The sequence below is a fragment of the Procambarus clarkii genome, chromosome 38 (assembly GCF_040958095.1).
Source record: "Procambarus clarkii isolate CNS0578487 chromosome 38, FALCON_Pclarkii_2.0, whole genome shotgun sequence".
In the NCBI taxonomy this organism is placed as follows: domain Eukaryota; kingdom Metazoa; phylum Arthropoda; class Malacostraca; order Decapoda; family Cambaridae; genus Procambarus; species Procambarus clarkii.
This window is the reverse complement of record NC_091187.1, coordinates 40,348,401-40,370,949: the sequence shown is the minus strand read 5'-3', so window position 1 is coordinate 40,370,949 and position 22,549 is coordinate 40,348,401. Positions and strand designations below refer to the sequence as shown.

The following is a 22,549-nucleotide window of genomic DNA, read 5'->3' as shown; positions in this document are numbered from 1 at the left end:
GGGTATGCATCCTTGACAGTCACATTATTTAATTTCCGGTAGTCCGTGCACAATCTAACCTTACCTTGGGGTTTTGGCACCAAGATACAGGGTGAGGCCCAGGGGGACTCACAAGGTGTAGCCAGTCCATGATCCAGGAGGTACTGTACCTCAGCATGCATGACTTCCTTCTTGCTAGGGCTGATTCGGTAGAAGGGTTGACGAATCGGCCGGGTGTCAGGGAGCAGTTGGATGTCATGCTGAGTTACATTACACTCTTGTGGATCATCTTGGAACAACTCCTGATGTGCTTTGAAGATTTTGATGAGAGGTGCACTATTATTGTCCTGAAAATAATTATAAAGATCAGTTAGGATTTCCGAATTGAAAAGCGCCGACTCAGTGTCAGTGCTTTCGGGAGGAGAAGCAGGGAAGGTCTCACTGTGGATGTATGGACCTTTAAAGGAAGAATATATTAACAATACAGTGGGAGGAGTACCGTTATATAGCTTCAGGAGGTTGACGTGGCACAGCTGGGTCTTCCGCCGCCTATCTGGAGTCTCTAGAACGTAGTTGTGGTTGTTTCTGCACTCCTTGATGCGGTAGGGTCCTGAAAACCTGTTTTGCAAAGGAGAACCTGGGATAGGGAAATAGGCAAGCACGAAGTCTCCCGGTTTAAATTTCCTTACTTTGCTGTTCTGGTTGTAATGAGTCTTCATCCTCTCCTGTGCTTTCAATAGATTATCCTTGGCAAAGTTATGCACCCTCTCTAGAAAGTGTTGTAGGTTTTGAAGAAACTGAGGCACATTCTGATGCTCACTGAAGGTGGCATCACGTAGAGAGTCTTTAAAAGCTTTGAGAGGAGTACGGCACTTACGTCCGTAGAGCATCTCATAAGGAGATACTCCTAGAGATTCATTGGGAAGACTTCTAAAGATGCACATTATCAAATCAATTTGCTTATCCCAATCCTTAGAGGTTTCATTGCAAAACTTCTTCAGGAGTGCTTTAATAGTCTGATGACTACGCTCAAGAGAACCCTGTGAAGCAGGATGATAGGGGCTGGACAATACCTGTGTGATGTTGAACTCTTCCAGTGTCCTCTTGAAGAGATCACTGGTGAAGTTGGTGCCACAGTCGCTCTGAACCTCCCTTGGAAATCCATACTGGGTGAAGAATCTTCAATAAGTGTTTCACGACCGTAGCAGCCGTAATGTTCTTTACTGGAACTGCTATGGGGAATCTGGTGGTAGGACACAGGATGGTTAGTATATAGGCGTTACCAGAACTGGTCCGAGGTAAAGCACCAACACAGTCTATAATAAGTCTGTGGAAAGGTTCCGCAGGCACCTGTATGGGAGTCAGTGGTCCTCTGGGGATAGAGATGTTCGGTTTACCTGCCATCTGACATGTATGACACTGTTTGACGTACTGTTTGATGCTATTTACCATACCTGGCCAGTAGTAGTCTTGACGGATTCCATGGTATGTCTTGTTAAATCCGTAGTGTGAGAGTGCTCCGTGGGCCAGGTGTAGAATAGTGGGCCGCAGGCTGGCAGGACTCACTAGTTGTTCGACGTTGGCCCAATCGTCCTCCTCCTTCAGTTTACTGGGTCTGTATCTGCGGTAGAGCAACTCACTCTCTAGGAATAACCCAGGAATACTGTCAGGTTGAGTCTCAGCCTGGAAGAATAATGGTGTCAAGGTAAGATCTTCCCTCTGTAACTTACGGAACTCCAACGTTGTCAGATTCGGGGGTAGTTTCTGAGGGTCTTGAGGGACAGCGGTAGCAGTAGAGTCAGCTGGCTGTGGTCGTGCAGCTTGTGCACGGGTGGTCACTAAAACCGGAGGAGAAACTTCATCACTTTCTTGAACCTTTCCTGGAACATACTCAAAGATGGCATTATCCATTACAGAGGTACACACCTGGGGTTTGTCCATGACAATCAGGTTGGTCGGTTGCAGGTCTTCTGCCAAGTCGTTGCCCAGGAGAAGTTGCACTCCAGGCATGGGAAAAGGCTTTTCCCTGATGGCGACTTGGACTTCACTGGTCACGAAGGGACAATCCAGGTGGACTCTGGTGAGAGGATAAAGAGTGGTAGCAGTGAGGTCAGTGATGAAGACCGTTTCTCCGGTGTAGGCGATATTGGGCACAGCTGATTTCAAAATAATTGATTGAAGAGCCGCTGTGTCCCTCAAGATCTTCAGTTTGAAACGTCCCTCCGGATCTGAACCGTTGGTAGAGACAGTTCCAGTATACAGGTGTTTACTGAAAAGAGAAAGATCATTAACATGAACATCAACATTCATCACAGGCTTACCGGACTTAGGAGGAGTCTGTTTGGGTTTAGTGGATTCAGTATTACCTTTGTATTGAGACTTACCACATTTATCTATGGTATGTCCATAGAGTCTACAATACTTACAGTACAATTGCGAGCCAGCTTGATCGGTACTCACTTTCTCGTAACTGTACCAAGACTTCTTACTGGAAGGTGGTTCTGGTGTCAGCCGGTGGATGAGGCTGTAAGTGTCAGCCGACTTAGCACACTTTAGGTAGTCGGTCTCTTCTTTATCTGCTAAATATAAACGGACAGGAGGAGGCACACGCCTCAAGAATTCTTCAACTAGCATGAGGTTGACGAGTTCTGCAAAGGTAGAGACATGTGCTGCTTCCAGCCATTTCATAAAATATCTCCTTTTGGTATTAGTAAATTCTAGAAAGGTAGTGGTACTTGCCTTTAGGTGGTCACGGAATTTTCTTCGATAGCTTTCGGTGGAGAGAAGGTAGGCGTCCAACACTGCTTGTTTCAGAGTCTGGTAGTCATTCTCAGACGCCAAAGTACTGAGTGTAACTGCAGCTCTACCTGTGAGATGTGCTCTGAGAAGGGTTGCCCATTGGTCGGCAGGCCAACTAAGTTGATTAGCAAGGGTCTCAAAGGTGGTGAAAAATACGTCAACTTCTGTCTACGAATGGTGGCATTAACATACTTGCATGTGAGATATTGAAACTGACAGGAAGACTGGCGGTAGCTTGCTGGCGTTGAGTGAGGTGTGTAGTTTCCAACGCGAGTTCTTGTTGACGACATTCCATAGCCATAGCAGCTTGTTGTTTGTCATGCTCGCGTTGCATCTCCAAGTGGCGTTGTTTTGCTTCAAGCTGTATTCGCTCACGTTCACGGAGTATTGCAATCTCATGTTCTTGTTCTTCTTTCCGTATGGGAGCTGCTTCCCTTTGTTGCTCGAGGGCTTCTTTTTGCTGTTCTCGTTCGATCTTGGCAAGCTCTAGTTTGAGTTTCATCGTTGCCAAATCAGGTTTATCTGCAATAGAGTAAGTTTCGTGAGTTTCAGAGTCAATCTTACCTTCCTCTAAGAGATGATCCAGTAACAGGTTATGCAGTTCATTTTTGTTGGCTCCATGGGGAACATCTAGTTGATACTCATGTACAAGAGTTTGTAATTCGATCCTCTTGGCACGACTTAAGTTCCCTATTTCACCTGCTGGATCTGCACGGAAAGCTTGGAGACGAAACATGGTGTAATTAGCAAATAAATGTACAACGAATATACTGTTGTGATATGGTGAATGTCAAAAACAGGACAATGTGGCAACTGGTACCTATCCTGTGGAATCGTTAACAATTAATGTTAATTTCAAGATGGTAAATGATTAATAAATCAAGATCGCAGGAAATCTTGTACCCGGTACTCAATGTAAGAGGATAAGGGCAAGAAAATCCTACTAAATAAGCGAAACTGAGTTTCTAAAACAAATGAAACATTTAATTGCCTCAAAAGTGAATTAGGTAGTCCAAGAATGTAGGCATACCTTGCCGAGTCTCTATAGGACATAAGCAAGTTTTTCCCACTGAAATTAAATATGATACCTACAGAATTAGCAAACTTTTGTGCTCTGAAAAAAGAAGGCTAATTCCCTACCTAGGTAAATATCATCATCTCTGACCGACGTGTAGGGGTGCGAGGTGTCAACTGGTGACGAGAACTGCTGCTGAGGTCCCAATTCAGCAACTAAAGTTCGTGCGAGAGGAACTATGGCCCTCTTTATCCTCCTACCGTCGGATTGCAGAAGATTAGGTGCTCTTGACCCGGGGACAGACCACAGTACCAGGGTACCAATATGATGATCTGCCGAAAATATGAGAAATATCCTAGGGACAAAAGATGGTAAACACGAGTAATAACACGGAGGGAGAGATGACCAATTAAGTGAATGACTGAGGCCTACAGTCACCACGTAATCCAAAGTTGTCTCACCTTCACCATATGCTACTCTCGGAATGCATAATACACACAGCACCATATGAAAATAAAATTGAATACTGTCTCCACTCGATCATCCGGACTATATGGGAAGGACCCCCAGCTGGATTATCACATTTTTCGGATAATGGTACTTTTTCACCTACGAGTCCAAAAGTGACAATTTCCAACTACTTTTATACTACAAACAACATAATTTGAATTGCCTTGCCACATATAATTATTAAATATTGAACTAGAAAGCTCAACTTACCTTGTTGGTGTTCGTCTTCTTGATTGATGCCACACATCTTGAAGTTAAGAATTCTTAACAATTTACGTAACCTATACTAACACAACACTAAAATTAACACTTAAAATTACTGTACAGTTCATTAACACTTTAGTGCGCGCAACACTCGCTGAAAAAAAAAGCGCCTTGTGTGCGCAGCGTTCTGGGCGCTCAAGCGTAAACACAAAAAGTTTATAATCTTTTCACGCTCCAAACATCAATTCTCGAGCTACGTTTTTCATTTTGGTATCAATGCATTGGCAATAAAATTCTCTACAATATCATATGCATAAAATGTCACCAAAGCATTTGCTGTCCCACCACAAAGTAAATAAACACGAAGATGACTTGCAGTGACACCCAAACAGGAAGTAAATGTTCATACTCTTTCGTTTGTTGCCAGCCTCACAGTCATCCTACAGCGCTTATTTTGATATCACTGAACTCGCAATAAAATTCCCCACCCAGACATATGCCTATCAATGTCTAATTTTGTTCCGCACGAGTGTGGGAACTGGGCGAAGCATTAGCCGTGATTTCAGCAGCGACGACACTGTTGTGATGCAGCGCTTTGAAAGTTTATACTTATTTCACTGTCCTGACATTATTTCTCGAGCTACGTATTTCATTTTTATAGCAATGTGTTCGCAATAGAAAGTTTTATATATAACATAGAAAGTTCTATAAGAACATGGGTAGAATTGGCCAACAGAGCGTCAAATAAATTTGCGGCGAATAAAATCTTACGCGTGTTTGTACCCGTGAGCGTAAAAAGTTTTTACTTTGCTCATGTTTTTTCAAGTTTATACTTGTTTCACACCTTTTTTTTGTTTGTATAGTGTTTGGAATAAAATTCTCTACACAGACATATGCATATAAATGTAGAATCATGATCGCGGCTAACACAAGAGTGTGTGGAGTGGGCGATTACCCTCGTTGTGTCACCAACTCAATAGTCTCTCCTCTAAGTTACAATACATTGCCGTTTTCTCAAGTAGGCACTGTGCCTATTAGAAAAAACGAAAATTTAATGGCAAACATATTCATACAAACCCCAAGTCGATCGAGTAGTAAATACCCACTATAACACGGTTCCGTAAATTTACGTCGTGATCCGACAAGCGCTTATCTAAACCACCCGTAATTCCAAGTGGAAAATCCAGGATAGTGTTAAGCAAAGTTAGTTTTGACTGCCAGCTGCTGAAGCCTCACTGGTTGAAGGCATTTGGATTGCCTGTGAGGCCTCGCTTGTTGAAGGCGCTTGCATGTGCCTCACTTGTTGAAGCGCTTGCATGTCCTCACTTGTTGAAGGCGCTTGGGTTGCCTGTGACGCCTCACTTGTTAAAGGCGCTTGCTTGCGCCTCGCTTGTTGAAGGTGCTTGGCTTGCCTGTGAAGCCTCACTTGTTGAAGGCATTTGGCTGCCTGTGATGCCTCACTGGTTGAACAACACATAACTTGTCTTTAATTGCTAGGACAACCTTCTTCCTCTTAACACCTCCAGAACGATTGATGCTGCTACCAGACATAGTCTTGGCCAAAAATGTTCAAAGTTACTATAAAATAAAAAAGTTTTTTAAAAAAATATTTCACTAATGGCGCAGCACTGTGTATAACACGAGGGACGGACGCACATGGGTTGATCAGTGTTGGACGGGTCCACTTGGGGTGGGGCAGCTATAGCGCGTTACGTAGGCCGCCAGGAGGAAAAAAAATTCACAATATTTTTGAAGGAAACTTCAGCCTGTGCATATTACTTTTAGGAAACTTATTTATTTGTTATTACATAATTACTAGTACTTATTTCATTTATTTTTGGCTATGATTAAGTGTTCTAAAATTAATGGTAATTCCTGTATCTAGGTGGTCCCTTCCGACGCACCCCTCCCACCCTCTCAACACCACCCACCCACCCACCCCACCCCCTCCTCCACCATGCGTCTAGAGCCACAGACGGGATTAATATGGTATGGCCGAATATTCATCCGGCCAAACCAGCTTTTATCCGGTTCCTGTGGCCATTTTGACCAGATATTGTGATAACTTTATCCGATCACGATTTTGGCCGTATAAGGGCGTTTTCCGGATGTTTGATTCCCGGATAATCGCGGGGTTACAGTATTGAAAATAGTGAAAAGCTACTGTACCAAAGCCAAGTACGCTTACCACAAATTTACGATCTGGTACTAGTACCTGAGTGAAGCATCCCGGACAGGCCCCCATGAAATGTGACGGTAAAGTGTTGGAGTGTTGATGTTCGGCAGTCTTCAAGGGCAGGGGGGCAATGCCTTGTCACATTTACAGAAAAAAAGAAACTGCTTGCCTGTTTGTCTGTGGTAAGGTAATGGGAAGACACACAAAACACAAAGTATAAACAATGAAATTTTAATTACTCTAGAAAACATGATATGAACAAAGACAATCCCTTGGCTTACGTAAAATTCAAAACAAGTCAACAAACAAAACAACATGAATAATTAATGGCTGTAAAATTTACTCTAAAACAAAATAAAGTGCAAGAATAAGAATAATATTAATCAGGTGCTGAGAATACTGGCTTAAGCTGCCACCTCCCTTAGTACACGACAGCCAGAGCTTTGTCTACCAGAGAGAGATGTCAACTCCAAAGAGCACAAAGATATTCTGAGGAGTACGGCGTGTGCTGGCCCAGACGTCGACTCAGGTAGTGGGCGTGAGTGCAGGTGCGGCGACACACCAGCCAATCAGGAGCAGGCAGGCGGAGAATGGGTAGTTTGCTCGTTGAAGGCAAGCGGAGGCCGGCGTGTCTGATGGTGCAAGGTACGCTTTGCTTCCTGGGCAAAAAGTTTGGTGATACTGGTGGACATATCTTCAATATAGTATCTTGTACTTGAATGACGTGAATTATGTAGGGAAGAGCAGGCTCAATCTCTCTTGAAAGAGATTATCGTCACAATATAATTTGATGTAAATCGAATATTTAAGAGAGATTTATGTTACTGGATCTGGCTTAAACACCAGCCTACTGAAGGGTGTACGTATAGACTTAGTCTGCGTTCGTACAGTATGCCCTTAGCTTTGTCTGCAATTGACGTACAGTATTTATCCGCCGGTGGAAGAATAATTGTGGAATTGACCATTTTTTTACTACAGCTCTTTGGTTACAAAACAAAATGTCTCAGGGGCTTACTAATAGTGCCTTATTAATGCCAAAAACGAAGCAATATTTTGCAAGAACTAGTAGCAGAAAATCAACCAGCAGGAGTACAGCCGTACCCAGCATGAGAACAGCTGTTGTTGGATATTTCCAACACCGAATACAACACTGTTGTATTCTCATTACTTATTACTAACTATACTAATTATTGTAGTAAGTAAAATTAACAACACGTAGAATTCTCATGTACTAATAATTCCATCTGTACAGTAGGCTAGAATTCTCACGTCACCTGACGCCAGTATTGCGTCAGATTTCCTTACAGTAAACACATTATATCCAATGTATGTGAGAATTAAATTCGATTCTCTATAACTAAGGCATTCTGTATGATAACTAATTGCAGATGAATTGACCTCCAACTAAAAGCCGAATAGAGCGTTGGAGTCATAGCGTTTATCTCGTAATAAAGCTAACGTCACCAGTGAATGCCATGGGGAGACATTAATTCCTCTCCCTTATATATTTACTATTCTTGAATTGGTAAATAATAATAATTTCCTCCTCTAAATAATAAACCCGTCCAGTCTTCAACGTTTCAAGCGTAAATGCGAGAAATATTAATGTTCGTGACATAATTTGTTTTATGAACGCGCGACGCGGCGTGGGTTGAAGAGGACCAACTCAGTACACGTGGAGAGCCGCTCAGAGGCAGACCTGCGCATACCGTACTGACAAGGAGACGCCATTGCCCAGCCACTAGGGCAGACGTTATCCATCCTCAGATGAAAGTCGCCACTGTGAGGCATGAATAACCTTGCAGATAATATCTTCAGCTAGTGCTGGTGTCAAATAAGGAGCCTTTTAACCTGGTTCTTGACGACACGTGACCAGCCAGCGAAGCGTGCCACTATCCAGGATAGGCCTAGCCGGAGCCTGGGGACGCGAAGCACGGCAATCTTAAAACTTATACAGTGCCCCACAGCTAAGTATATTCCTTTATGTTATGCATCGGGTAAAGAGTTTAGTAGTAGCTGGGTGATTGACCGTTATGACGCACGATAACATCTAATAACAGGTGATTAAATTTTGTCACCTGTAATTCTCAATTTCTTGAATATATAGATTCAGTAGTTAAATTAGTTGCTACTGTAAATATTTGTCTTGCAGCACGAAAGAAGAATTCTCCATGCCGCCTTCTCCCATGTTAATCCGTCTCATTCGTCAGCCGACCGAGTCCAGAGAATAAGAGGAACTTCCATGGCTTGTCTAAAGGAATCGTCATTAAGCTAAGATTTATTTTCTTTCATGATTCTATTGCAATTTCTTATGTGCAGAATTCCTCAGGATTAATATGTGGTTTACTGTAACTCTCATAACTATGCTCATAGTCTATGTTCCTATTTATAGTAATGATATCAGTTTCAATATAATTTTTATAGGATTAGATTATTATTAATTGAATTAGTGAACGAACCACACTAATTCCTGGACGTACTTACCTCCAGTAATAATCCCCCAATGTAGGTGCTTGAGGGTTTGATTCATTTAATTATACAGCCCATTAATTATTTCTATGATCATATTTTCTAGTATTTTTATCCTTAGTTACTGGTTCATCTAGGAATTATCTAATGATCAGAAATTCTCAGTTTCCCTCTTTACTATAAAAGCGGGTGGTCCTTCGTAATTTAATTTACTACATTAATATTTAAATAATCAGATTCAAGCCCCAAATATCCCACATTATGGTCCTTCGAACCGGATAGGCATTAAATTTATAATTAAAATATTAACCATTAATAACTAATCCTTGTGTGATAGAAGCTAGACTAACTATTTAATTAATTGTGTCAACTAACAGTGTAACACACCAGTTAGCCTAGATCACACTAACAGCTACCTTATACATAGCTTTAGTGGGTCACAATTACCCACAACATTTAGACCTACACTTCATACTGAAGTAGAATCTTTAGGTCACCAAGATCAACAGCTCATTACCTTATATTAATCACTAACACCAATTAAGTGTTAACCATTTAGGCTATATAAATGTTTCAATATATGGCTGTCAGCAGACCGTCCATTATAGCCTGAATCCATGTTATAATTACTGATTCACTCAAGTCAGTGGATCATTAACATTTAGGGATCCAGTATACTAATATAAATTACGGATCTCATACTAGTTAATCATTACTAACCCTGATAATAATTTGTTCCACAATTAGGAGTACATTTAGGAGTTAGATAATATTTACGGCAGTAGAATACTTGCCAAACACAATTAATTCCTTTGTGTTCATTTAATTTCTTATACACATAATTATACAAGTGTATATTATATAAAATACAAAAAAACAAAAACACAGCACAATTATTTGCACATTACTGCACCATAATATAATCTTTGCCAACCTTAGGTAGGTAGCAATTTAGGCTGTGATTGTGTTGAATTTGGCACAAGCACAGACTAAATATAGTTATAGTTTCTCAAGTAGAAATTCTCACGACTAGGCTTGAGCTAGTTAGTGACATATATTATTCTTTTGTGCTGACCCTATCAAGGGTGGGATTAACCATTTATTGTGTAATTATTTTATTGCATATTTCTATGTATGTCTTTGAGTGTTACTGTAAGTCTGCTACCCATCCGAGGCTGATTTAGAAGAGCTAAGCTGAGGAACACCTGTAGTGAGACCAAGGTACCACTCAAATCTTAGTTGCTTATTATTAGGTAGGTAGCTAACCTCTAAATGAGGTAAATTACAACCAGCCTCAAGAAATATTAGGCTGTCAATACTTATACCTGCTCTACATCAAGGAGCAGACACCATAGCTATACCACTAGCTACATAAGCCCTATCAGGCTGTCAATACTTATACCTGCTCTACATCAAGGAGCAGACACCATAGCTATACCACTAGCTACATAAGCCCTATCAGGCTGTCAATAATTATACCTGCTCTGCATCAAGGAGCAGACTATAGCTATACCACTAGCTACATAAGCCCTATCAGGCTCAATTTACCGCAAGAATGAATCCTTTAGAAAGGAATGCAAGATTCTTGACAGCTCTTCAACGTCCCTTAGGAAAACTGCTTATGAAATGTCATTTCTGTGTCGAAACTGACCCAGGTGACGTCTATAGACTAGCAAGTTACATAAGGTACGCCATCCAAAAATATGATCATGTAAAGACTGTAATCGAGTCCCACAGGAATTTACTCCAAGTCGGTCATACTGTCTCAGACCACTTACGGCTAACAGAATCTGATCTCCATAACTATGAACATTCTGTTCAAACCAGGTTAGACCGATATAAGGAGGTGCTTGCGAGACAAGATATTCCCGAGTGGGTGGATCAGATCATTAATAGACCTGTATCCAGGTTAACACTCAGTTCAGATGAAATACCTGAACTAACTCAAGACGAGGAGAATCCTCTAATCAATGCTGATCACTATACAGGATCAACAACTGAAGTTCAACCTTCATTTTCTAACCTCTCATCTAATACATCTTCATGTGATGATTTGTTTACAGAGTCTGTTCAAATTTCAGACCACTCTTCTCAGTGTTCCCTAGATTCTATAAGTTCAATACATAATGCTACTGAATTAACTAGCTTATCACCAGAACCCAGAGAAACAAGTGAAGCTGCAGATGAAACAAGTGAAGCTGCAATGATCAGTGAATCTGAACCAGAAAATGATAAAGCTAATGCTGCAGCAGCAGCCGAAGCTGTAGTCAAAGCTGAGGCTAAGCAAGAAGCCTTAAGCAACACAAGTAATGGTCACAATTGCTCCCTACAGCCTTCTAAAGTAAGTGCTAACAATGAGAAGACTATTATAAACCTTGTGCACCAATTATTAAATTTATCTTCACCAGAGCAATCAGTTGACTCTTTACAAACCTTTAGTTTTCAGCTTGAGTCACTGCTAAATTCTTTCAGTAAAGAGGTGGATCACCCAACTACTGAGTGGATGACTAAAATTATCATCCAGAGAAAATTGTCTGGTGACACACTTAATAAACTATATGTATGCCAGAATGGTAATACCCTGTCAATGCAGGATATATATACAGGTTTGCACAATATGAGCAATCATACAGCAGACCAAGCAATTAATGCTAAATCTGAATGCACCAAAACTGTACCTACATCAGTTTCCTTGCCTGAAACTCCTAAAGTGACACTGTCACTAGGTAACAAAGGTGCTAATAATCCATGTAACAACAATCAGTCAAATACTGATTCATCAGTGAGACCTAAGAGTCCCACAGGTGCTCCTAAGAGACCTAATAGTCCAAAGAGCACTCCCAAGAGCCTGTTAATGGTTCCCCAGAGTACACCAAGTACTCACAAGAGAATAAATAACAAGCAAATGCAAGTAGCAAACCCATCACAACCTGCAAATACTGTTTTACCTAAACCGGTAACCCCTAAACGATCTGTAGGATGGGGAATGTGCTTGTTTTGCAATCAAAAACATTCTCTGTACAAATGTACTAATTATCCTAATAGAGACACAAGAGTCAGACGACTCAAACAGTTACACAAATGTACTAGGTGTCTCAAACCACATAATGTTAACAGCTGTGACACCCCACTGAACACCTGCAATAGGTGTAGAAGGGGCAAGCATCATGTTGCACTGTGCAAATTAGTTAGGACTAATTATGTCAATCCTAGAACAGGACGTAGAGATTCTACACCAGTACAGTGCTGCAAGGTGCGAGATGTGTACAGCGTAACTTCACAAGCATCTCAAGTGGATGCTGCTTTGCCTACTGCCCAACTTCAAGTGAAGAACAGAGGAGCCAAGATCACCATATGTGGACTATTTGATCAAGGTTCCCAGAGAACTTTCATTACTCAAAGGGCAGCAGAGGCACTTAATTTACAACCAATAGGATAGGTAAAATTAAACTTGTCAGGGTCCATGATAAATCGAGGAACCCATGAATACTCAGTACTTCAACCGCTTGTACGACTAGGTAGTCATGCCAAGGCTGTCCAAGCCATTGTTGTAGATCAAATACCTTTAGACTTAAATATTAAGAGTCTGGGGTACACAGCTCACTTCCTGCAGGAACGTGAAATTAATTTGGCTGACAACAAGTTAACGTCTGACCGCCTTAACAATATAGATGTGCTAGTAGGGGCCGACTACTATTACCAGTTCATAACTGGACATGTTAAACGACTGGGAATGAATATGCTCCAATCTGCAGGAGGCTACTTACTTACTGGTAAAGTTCTGAATGTGAACAAGCCTAAACCTGCCAACAATAATAAATTAGTCAGCAGTAAATCAATTCTCCAGCAGCAAGTTAAAAGGAGAAACACAGCTGAGTAATAAACTCAGATTGAATGTAGTGCAATTGATACTCGCCAAGATGTTTCATAGCTCTCAGTGAAAACCAATGGTCCGTACTCAAACAAGTACAAGTCACAGCGACCAAGCCATTGAATTCACTGCAGACCTAGAATTATTCTCGACAAGTAGTAATTGACCACACTCAGTCTTCCTAGTTAAATTGTAATGTTGGGCTAGAGAATCTGGTACTCCCTAGGTAATTAATAATGTTAGGCAAGAGAATCTAGCACTCAATGCCACTGGCATTTTCTGAATTTAGTAATAAATTCACTAGGACCACTGGTCCACTATACTTGCGCTTAAAGGTTTGCCAAGAAAACCTTCTTAATACCATGTTTTCTGCACTAAGAGTTAGTGATAAATACTTGCATTAATTGTTTGAGTTGTTTTTTCTTTCGTTTCTGCTTATTTAGTGTAGGAACGCAGCACGAACAAACTTGCAAACTTACTAATATGTAAGTGAATTTACAGAGAACTAATATGTTTAATGCATTATCGTTAAACATTAGCATTGTTAATTAACATGCTTCCTGAGCTTAATATAGCTCCCCCTTAGAATTAACGTAATAATATGAGTGCTTGTTTCCCATGCGTACGAGCTTAATATTGCTCGCCATGATAATTGAATGATGCAAAACTCCACCTCGTTAATTCGAGTTCACTGAACTCACCCTGTTAGCACTGCTAACGAGCTCACTGTAGCTCACCCTGTCAACACTGTTGACGAGTTCACTGTAACTCACCCTGTTAGCACTGCTAACGAGCTCACTGTAGCTCACCCTGTCAACACTGTTGACGAGTTCACTGTAACTCACCCTGTTAGCACTGCTAACGAGCTCACTGTAGCTCACCCTGTCAACACTGTTGACGAGTTCACTGTAACTCACCCTGTTAGCACTGCTAACGAGCTCACTGCAGCTCACCCTGTCAACACTGTTGACGAGCTCACTGTAGCTCACCATGTTAACGAGCTCACTGCAGCTCACCCTGTCAACACTGTTAACGAGCTCACTGTAGCTCACCATGTTCACGAGTTCAATATAGCTCGACTTGTTAATGAGCTCAATACTGCTCACAATGTTAATTCGAGTACATTTTTGCTCACAATTAGCTTAGTCTCTTACTTAGGTAGGTTAGAAATTCAAACCATTTATTTAGGTAAGTTTAGGGACTTTAGTAGTGTCAACTGAGTACTAGCCTAATCTGTACTCACCATTAATTACAGTTGACTATACTTATAGAGACTGATTTAATAAACTCAAATTCATGTAAAGGTGATTTCGTACTAAACAGTTTACAGTGTCAAGCCTATGAGCTGCCATTTAATTAGCTCATAAGTCAGAATGACTAGGCTACTAATCTCACTGTCGACTCAGAATTTTCCTTGATTTTAATGAATAAACTTTTCAGTTCTCTACTTTTCTATTATTTTAGCTAGTTAGCAAATTAATTGTACCATCAGTCAGAATGACTACTGCACAGCAGTGCACATTAAATTCAATTTCCTCATTTGAATTTGAGGTGATCGTGATGCTGCGTGATGTTATTGTCTAGTAACTCAATAGTTACAAGTCACAGCGACCCTAGACAGTGACCTTACTGTAGTGTCATAGTCTCCTTAATCTTAAATGACTAATAATACTTTACTGTATAATCATACAATAGTGTTATCAGTTCTTAGGAACTTATTCTGAGTTTACCTACGATTCAGCAGCTACGTAATACACCATTACATGTCACTGCGACCCTAGTTGTTGAGTTCATTGTGAGCTTTAGAGTGTTCCTGATTACCGATAACTTAATCATTTAATGTTTCAATATTTCGTGCATGTTTCCACTAAGGGAAACTGCAAGCCTATTACAACTCTGATCAAGAGTAATTTCTTTCACATCCCACTTAGACAACTATGATGATGCTGCGATGTGATATCCCGTAACAAAACATTACATGTCACTATGACCCAGGATATCGCATCACCGTAGATTCTGTTAGTTTAAATTGGGAGAGTTAAAATCTATAAATATTGTGTAGGCTATAAGCAACATGTTTCATTTGACATGTAAATAGCAAGACTCAAGTTCTTGTAAGTCCTTGATAAATCCGGGACGTTCGTTATGTGTGTACTAACATACTAACATATTAACATACTAATGTACTAATCTTAATATCACTTCGGGATAGGTCAGTACAACACAGTACACTACAACCCTAGAATCCTCCCCCCGGAGTTATGTTGGATATTTCCAACACCGAATACAACACTGTTGTATTCTCATTACTTATTACTAACTATACTAATTATTGTAGTAAGTAAAATTAACAACACGTAGAATTCTCATGTACTAATAATTCCATCTGTACAGTAGGCTAGAATTCTCACGTCACCTGACGCCAGTATTGCGTCAGATTTCCTTACAGTAAACACATTATATCCAATGTATGTGAGAATTAAATTTGATTCTCTATAACTAAGGCATTCTGTATGATAACTAATTGCAGATGAATTGACCTCCAACTAAAAGCCGAATAGAGCGTTGGAGTCATAGCGTTTATCTCGTAATAAAGCTAACGTCACCAGTGAATGCCATGGGGAGACATTAATTCCTCTCCCTTATATATTTACTATTCTTGAATTGGTAAATAATAATAATTTCCTCCTCTAAATAATAAACCCGTCCAGTCTTCAACGTTTCAAGCGTAAATGTGAGAAATATTAATGTTCGTGACATAATTTGTTTTATGAACGCGCGACGCGGCGTGGGTTGAAGAGGACCAACTCAGTACACGTGGAGAGCTGCTCAGAGGCAGACCTGCGCATACCGTACTGACAAGGAGACGCCATTGCCCAGCCACTAGGGCAGACGTTATCCATCCTCAGATGAAAGTCGCCACTGTGAGGCGTGAATAACCTTGCAGATAATATCTTCAGCTAGTGCTGGTGTCAAATAAGGAGCCTTTTAACCTGGTTCTTGACGACACGTGACCAGCCAGCGAAGCGCGCCACTATCCAAGATAGGCCTAGCCGGAGCCTGGGGACGCAAAGCACGGCAATCTTAAAACTTATACAGTGCCCCACAGCTAAGTATATTCCTTTATGTGATGCATCGGGTAAAGAGTTTAGTAGTAGCTGGGTGATTGACCGTTATGACGCACGATAACATCTAATAACAGGTGATTAAATTTTGTCACCTGTAATTCTCAATTTCTTGAATATATAGATTCAGTAGTTAAATTAGTTGCTACTGTAAATATTTGTCTTGCAGCACGAGAGAAGAATTCTCCATGCCGCCTTCTCCCATGTTAATCCGTCTCATTCGTCAGCCGACCGAGTCCAGAGAATAAGAGGAACTTCCATGGCTTGTCTAAAGGAATCGTCATTAAGCTAAGATTTATTTTCTTTCATGATTCTATTGCAATTTCTTATGTGCAGAATTCCTCAGGATTAATATGTGGTTTACTGTAACTCTCATTACTATGCTCATAATCTATGTTCCTATTTATAGTAATGATATCAGTTTCAATATAATTTTTATAGGATTAGATTATTATTAATTGAATTAGTGAACGAACCACACTAATTCCTGGACGTACTTACCTCCAGTATTAACCCCCCAATGTAGGTGCTTGAGGGTTTGATTCATTTAATTATACAGCCCATTAATTATTTCTATGATCATATTTTCTGGTATTTTTATCCATAGTTACTGGTTCATCTAGGAATTATCTAATGATCAGAAATTCTCAGTTTCCCTCTTTACTATAAAAGCGGGTGGTCCTTCGTAATTTAATTTACTACATTAATATTTAAATAATCAGATTCAAGCCCTAAATATCCCACAGCTGTACCCAACACAAGAACAGCCGTACCAAGCACCAGAACAGCCTTACCCATCACGAGAACAGCCGTACTTAGCAAGAGAACAGCCATACCAAGTACGAGAACAGCCGTACCAAGCACAAGAACACCTGAACCCAGCAAGAGAACAGCTGTTCCCAGCACGAGAACAGCCGTTCCCAGCACGAGAACAGCCGAACCCAGCACAAGAACAGTCGTACCCAGCACGAGAACAGCCGTACCCAGCACGAGCACAGTTGTGTCCAGCACTGGTACAACAGCAGCCAGCACCAGCTCAGAAGCAGCTGAACCCAGAGCAGCAGCGAACACCAGCAAAGCTGATGCAAACATCTAAAAACATCGTGTGCGGCGTGAACAGTTAGAACAAGTGTTAAATTTAAGTGTGTACACAGTGTTAAAATTAATGTTGCAGTAATTTTAGTGTACAATAGTTTTCATAAACTGCATTGTAGTACTCAACATACAGCAGAACTACTTTTTATCAACACAGTGCTAACGGCATAATGCACTACAGCACGTATTTACTGTAGAGCATTCACAACTTCACGAAACTTCAACATGGACATAACTCCAATAACAAGGTAAATTTATGAATTACAGTATTTTTTAGTAGAGAAGTAATATATAGGTACAGTATGTAATATGATAATGCATTTTTATTGTGTACAAGAAAAAAAAGGCACTGACACAAACGCCTCTTGAAGGTCACCTCTTGCAACGAATCCAACGAACTGGAGTTGGTCCCATATGGTACGTTGAATCGAGGTTGTACTGTATTGTTAAAATAAAGTCTGGTCATGGGCAACCAAAAAAATAAATATTGTATATGACATACTTTAGCTGTGATGGAGCAATTTGTGCAAGTGCCCGTAATTTGAGAAAATTATGGGCACTAGGCAATGGAGCGCTCGGGGTTCATCGCTCTGCTCAAAATTATGGGGCTTATATATGTGACATATATATTATATGCTACGATCAATCAAACAGTGTTTTTGCTGTTATTACACAATATTCACACATTGTATATTCCCATCTACATATGTGTTCACCATAACGAACCACTAAGTTGGTATGGTGAGCCCAAAAAAACAAGATTGAGCTGCCACACCCAGCCAGCCCTCCCTCACTCCTCCAACACCTTACTCGCCAACATTCCTCCTCCCACCATACTGTTATTGTTTTTATTATATTATTTACCCACATTATGTATAAATATCAACATGTTTTATTCACCATAACTATGCAACTAAGCTGGTATTGTGTCCAAACAGTACAGTGGCCACCATACACTGCATGACAAGTCACACAGCAGACTACAACGCTACGAGTACGACGCCACCTCCCTCACCAAAATGGCTCCTCCCAACATACTCCTGTTGCTGTTATTATACTATATACACACACACATTATACAGTGGGACCTCGTATTACGAGCATCCTTGTTTATGAGTTTTTTGGATTACGAGCAGGATTTGTTCGGAAAATTTACATCAGAATACGAGCATTGCTTCGGAATACGAGGGTGATGATATTCGTACAGGCTGACCTAGCGCGTGGTGGCACTGCAATCGCCCCTCAGTTTACAATGCCTCGTGCCCAGTGACTATCCCGCCTGAATTCTTCACCAGGATTTACAGTGTTCTGTCGGATATTTGGCCATTTGAGCATAAAAGTTGTTATTATATATCTTGCAATGGGTCCCAAGAAAGCCAGTGGTAAGGTTCAACTTAAGAAAATAGTTGTGAGTAGAGGATGTCCCTTCCTCATTAAGAAAATGTGTGAAGTATGTGAAGAACTGCAAAGTTTTGTTGAAAAAACTCAACTAGATAAAGCTGTAGCAGGCTGTTGCATTGACCTTTTAAATGACAATGTGATGTCTTACTACAGACAAGTGTTAAAATGTAGGTTAAAAAAAGTGTCTTTAGACAGATTCTTAGTAAGACAAGCAAGCAGTGAGCCACAAGCAGGTCCTAGTGGTATGCAGGCAAAAAGGGCCAGAGAGTGCACACCAGAGAAGTCCTCACTGCCTGATGTTATAATGGAAGGGGACTCCTGTTCCAAACAGTAACTCCTCGCCTCCTCCCCCCCCTCCTCACCATCTTCCATACACCAATAGCAGTCATCAGCAAGGGTAAGTAATAACTTGAACATAGTTTTGTAGTGTAGATTTCGATGAATTAGGTATAAAATTTAGTTTGAAGTGAGGTTTTTGGGTAGTCAGGAACGGATTAATTCATTTCCTATTATTTTTTATGGGGAAATTAGCTTTAGTTTATGAGTTTTTGGATTACAAGCTGTCTCCAGGAACGGATTAAACTCTTAAACCGAGGTACCCCTGTATATAAGTATCTACATTTGTTTTCATCATAGTGAACCACTAAGCTAGTATGGTGAGCAAAACAAGAGTGGCTGCCACACACTCACGCTACTTCGATTCCCTCCCTCCCTCACCAAAATTCCACCTCCCACAATACTACGCACAGTGCTAATTATCACCACAATCCTGGTCACTAAATCCTGTAAATGAATAATTGACCACACGTTTATTTTGTAAAGGAACATATGAAGTCGTTTGAAGATTCCTAGATGGACAAAATAATGTTGTGGTGCTGTGGCTAGAGCTGTGAACATCTTGAAGAGCATTGATTCACTGACATTTGAACATTGTACACATTCATTATCACACTCAGGCTCTTCTGTAATACTATCATGTCTAAATAATACCAGTTATATATATATTTTGACATTATTCGGTAATGCTGTGGTCACAAGCTGAACAGCAGTGCTGTGAGCTCGTGTTGTGTGCGCCAGCCTTGGTTGCTCACTCAGTACTGAGGCTCTTACACCCGGGAATGTTGCCCACGATTTTTTTTTAAATGGCGTCTGTTTACAAGAGCCCTGAGGAAGCTGATGTGACCCCCATGTATCTGTGGGAGTTTTGAATCATACGCTATACCTGTAAGATCCCTGAGGTGCGTTACGCACCACCCGTCGAGCGCCTACAAGCTCGTTGCGCAGTGCAGTGGTTAAGAATCTCATCTTCCTCAGAGAGCAGAACTTCCATAATGTCTAAATTCATAGCTCTTTTATAAAGCCTTTTGAGAGCATTGATAAGCCCTTAATCCATGGGCTGTATTACAGATGTAGTGTTTAGTGGTAAAGCCATACATGTTATTTTGCCATCAGGTGATGTTAATTTAGCAATGGGGTGAGCTGGGGCATTATCTCTCAACAGCATTGCCTTTACCTCAGCAGGATGAATTCTACACTCTGAATTCTACATCTGCTGCTTTTTTATTTCTTTACAAAAGTGATTCTGGACCAATCCTCAAAAATAATCTGTGCGAACCAGGCATTTTTTGTGTTGTAGATGACAGGTAGTCTGTTCATGCAGTTTTTCAATGCTTTTGGGTTGGCAGATTTCCCAACAATTGCGTACTTTGTTCGGTGACTGCCATCTGCGTTACAGCACAATAATGCTGAAATTCTTTCCCTTCTTTACCTTGCAACCAGGAATACTCTACTCAAGCCTGAAGGCCAAAGTGTTTCTTTGAAGGCAATTTCCAGTTAAAGCCTGTTTCATCTGCATTGTACACTTAAAACTAGCTTAGATTATTAGATATCATGTGCTGAGAAAGTTTATGCTTATATGCATTAGCACTTCCAACATCTTCACTTAATGCCTCGCCACAAATTTTCTTGTTAATGAGTCATACCTCTCTTTAAATCGACATACCCATTCAATGCTAGCCTTGAAATTGTCTATGTTTAACTTTACAGCAAGTCTTTCAGCTGCATTTCTAATAGAATCAACTGAAACAGCAATTCCTTTCGCACCATGCTGTGTAAACCATTTAAATAAAGACGAGTCCAAATCCGTATACTTTACTTAGCAGGCTTCAGTGTTTTCCTGTTGCCTATTGCATCAGTTTGAGCAAAGAATTTCTTAATATTATCCTTCTGTTTTTTTATATCACAAACTGTAGCTTTACCAATTTTGAATTCTTGGGCGAGTCGAGTGAGAGAGTATCCATGCTCTGCTTTCTCTTATCAAGTCAACTTTCTGATAAATTGACAAATGTTTTCTCTTGCTTTATACCTTCAATACCATGAATGCTGCTCTGAGACATCTTGTCAGATTAAATGAGTTCAAACAGTAAAAATTGTTCAAATTTATCACGAAAATCCTTCGCGTGCGAGCCCGACATTTTTACCCCAGGAAGAGGAGAAGCACATGGTGCCAGTCATCTCATCCAGGCCCCACGTGTTGATATGACCTGTGCTTATTTTATAGGCATACTCAAAATTTGATGTACATATTGACTGTTATAAATTGTTTTATTTAAAATATTATTTTTATAATTAGTGAAATATTCTTAGTTTGAAGTTGTATGCATTTTATACAGTATAGTTCTGTATTAACCCTTAAGCTGTGCATGGCATACATATACGACAGGATCTGATGGCAAAGTTCAATTTCTCAAAATTGCTCTAACGCTTTTCAATTTTTTGTGCATACTAGCAAATCCTGCAACTTTGTCTAAATGATCACAAACGTAACTTGAAAAATAAGAAAATAAAAAATAATTACTGTATAAAATTGAATATTGAATACTTCAGATTTTGAGATCAGCTGCAAAAATATAAACTATCACCAATTGTTCATTTGGTGTTATTATGCTCTCAGAATAGTATATGATCTTCATTTTCATAGATTTAGAATATATGTTTTCAGTTTAGTTTACTGTAAAAAAAATCGTCAATGTGGCATTTGAATTATGCGCCAAATTTAGAAAAAAATTGATAACTACAAACGTTTAGGGGTTTGTGAAAAATCCATTCTAATAGGATTGTAGAACAGACAGCTGTGAACGTTATTTGTAAAAATGGTGAGAATCAGTCCGGGTGGTGGTGGATATGTGGGCTGCGGGCCGCTCCAAGCAACAGCCTGGTGGATCAAACACTCACAAGTCAAGCCTGGCCTCGGGCCGGGCTTGGGGAGTAGAAGAACTCCCAGAACCCCATCAACCAGGTATCAGTCAGAAACTGAATTTTTTGAAGCTGACTCAAAGTTTGAGATAATTGAAGTTGAAGTTATCAACAATGAATAAGGTAGTTCTAATTCATTAATTTACTTATATGTTTTAATAAACGTTGTTTGGCATTCGTACTCGAATATGTGAAAGTTGTAGGTCAATATGTATTGAAATGATGTTAAGAAAAAATAACCTCAAAAAACTAAATATAGGGAAAATTAAAATGATTTAGGGGATAAAAATGTATACTTTATAAAAGTGATAAAGCTCTAATCTGGTCCCTAATCATCAAAACCGCCTAAAGAGACAAAGAAAATAAAATTTGAAATCTGTGAAAAACTCGGTAAAAAAAAATTCAAAGTCCCAAGTTCTGCCAGTTGTGACTGATTTATTGGGTGACCAATTTCATTCTATCTTGACATAGTTAGGGATGGGTATGCACTCTCCAGGATGTAGAGGTTACTTCAAAAGGAGATAATAAACAAAGGAGACAAAAAAAAAATGGACATTGCAGAAAGTAACAGATATTAACATTAGGCAATGCATTTTTATGATATATAACAAAATAGAGCATGATAACATACTCATTATTATTGGTATTAT

At 40.1% G+C, this 22,549-nt stretch overlaps 1 protein-coding gene across 1 annotated transcript in view; it reads left to right on the top strand.

The window, feature by feature from the left end:
* The window catches only part of LOC138372433 (uncharacterized), a 289,657-nt gene that overhangs the window by 229,153 nt on the left and 37,955 nt on the right, over nt 1-22,549 (top strand). The gene's annotated exons all lie outside the window — the stretch shown is intronic.